Source organism: Mustela nigripes, chromosome 9, assembly GCF_022355385.1.
Source record: "Mustela nigripes isolate SB6536 chromosome 9, MUSNIG.SB6536, whole genome shotgun sequence".
NCBI lineage: Eukaryota > Metazoa > Chordata > Mammalia > Carnivora > Mustelidae > Mustela > Mustela nigripes.
In genome coordinates, this window is record NC_081565.1 from 52448489 (window position 1) to 52450703 (window position 2215).

General features: G+C 34.8%; 1 non-coding gene across 1 annotated transcript; it reads right to left on the reverse strand.

Moving 5' to 3' along the window:
* Nucleotides 1-1843: 1843 nt before the first annotated feature.
* LOC132025277 (small nucleolar RNA U13) lies at nt 1844-1947 on the reverse strand. Its single transcript, XR_009406532.1, has one exon. It is a non-coding gene; the product is annotated as a small nucleolar RNA U13 (small nucleolar RNA).
* Nucleotides 1948-2215: the final 268 nt, after the last annotated feature.

Consider the following 2215-nt stretch of genomic DNA (forward strand, 5'->3'; position numbering starts at 1 on the left):
GATAAGTAAAAAACATATACTGAATGTCAGATAGGCTAAAGTGCTATGGGGAAAAAAAAAAAAAAAAAAAAAGCCAAGAAAGTGGAAAGGGAAGTACATGTGGGTGGTGGGTAGATGGGGTTGTTCCAATTTTAGATTAGGTAATCGAGGAAGGTCTCCCTGACGGATGACATTGATCAAAGACCTATAGGTGGTGAGAGAGCAAGCATACAGCTTTTTAGGGAAAGAGCGTTCCAGAAAGGAGGAATAGCAATTTCAAAGAGTGTAAAGCAGGAGCTTGCCTGGGTGTTGAAGGAGTAACAAGGAAGCCAATATGGCTAAAGCAGAGAGTGAGTAGGGGCGCCTGGGTGGCTCAGTCAGTTGAGCCTTTGCCTTACACTCAGGTCATGATCCCAGTGTCCTGGATTGAGGCCCACATTGTGCTCCTTGCTCAGTAGGGAGTCTGCTTCTCCCTTTCCTGCTGGCCCCTCTATCCCTGCTCATGCTCACACTCTCTCCCTCCCAAATAAATTTTAAAAAGAGAGTAAACAGCAGAGAGGTGGGATACGAGGAATAATAAAAAGTAATAGGAGGGAAAAAGGCTGTACAGGATCTTGTCTCTAAATGAGATGGGAAGCCATTCAGGGGGAACTTTAGAATTCATTTATCAAAGAGTTACATGAAATGTTTAGATTAGTTAGGGGATAATTGACATTTTTATGATATTGAGTCTTTCTATCCAGGAAAATGTCATATCTCTCCATTTATCCTAGACTCTTTTTATGTACTTCAATAAACCTTAATAGTTATTGTCCTATGAATCTTTTAAATTCTTACTAAGTTTATTACTTTGGTTTTAAAGATTTATTTTTGTTTGGCTTGGTTTTTCTTTCTTGTGACTGGGATTTCCCCCTTTCCATAGCAACCTCTAACTGTGTGACCTCTCAGTCAACCACTATCCTGATCTCTATCCAACAGGTTAGTTTTGCCTATTTTTATAAATATATTATATTTATATATTATATTTTATATCCAGTGATTAGTATATACATGTGATGATATATATTTGATTTACAAGATATATAATCGTATGAGTATATAACAGTCATATGTGATGTATACTTATGTATCATATATCATATCATAATCATATGAATATATACATATAATATATAGAGAAAAACTGTTACCCTCTAATATATTTCCCTTATAATTACCTTAAGATAGTTAAAAATTAATGCTAATATCAATTTAGTTCATTCTCTTGGAATATTTTGGTCATAATTATATTGCCTCTGAATAATGACATTTTTTTAAAACTCAGCTCTGTGCCCAGTGTGAAGCTTAAACTCACAACTACAAAATCAAGAGTCAGCTGCTCTATCAGATAAGCCAGCCAGACACCCCAGACCGTTTTTTCTCCTCCGTCTTGTGTTACCTAGTTTACCACATTAGATAGAATTCTCAGAAAGTTTCTGAATCAAAAGGGCAACAACATTTATCTTATTTGTGACATTAATGTGAAATACTTCTTTTTTTTTTTTAAGATTTTACTTATTTGAGAGAGAAAAAGAGAGAGAGCACAAGCAGGGGGAGAGGCAGAAGGAGAAGCAGGCTCCCCTGACTGAGCCACTCACGTACCCCTAATATTAAATAATTCTTACATTTACTTCCCTTAAATATAATTTTGACTGTAATATGTATTACAGATTATTTTTACATTAAGAAATTATCTTTCTCTTACTAATTTCCTATTTTTTTCAAAACCAAAAGCCTATTTTTGCATTGGTGGTGAGCAATGTAAATGGGTTTTTTGTTTTGTTTTGTTTTGTTTGTTTTGTTTTATTTTGGTTTTTTTTTTTTATGTCAGACAGGTAATATGCTGATGTCACAACAAGGTTTGAGGGAGACAAAAGTTACACAACAGCATGGACACCTAATCATCACGCTTCTGAGCTACATACTAATATACTAATATACCAGTGGTATATTAAACAAGCAAAACTGTGGAGTATAATAAAAATGCCCCTATATGTTGTTGCTCATGGTCCAATTAAAATATATTCAGTGGGCAAGCTTTACCCACTTTACCCATAGATAAATTTTTGAGATTTATCTATGTGATTCAATGATTCCTCCTGAATGAAAGTCAAGTTGGACTTTTTTTTTTTAAAGATTTTATTTATTTGATAGACAGAGATCACAAATAGGCAGAGAGGCAGGCAGACAGAGAGGA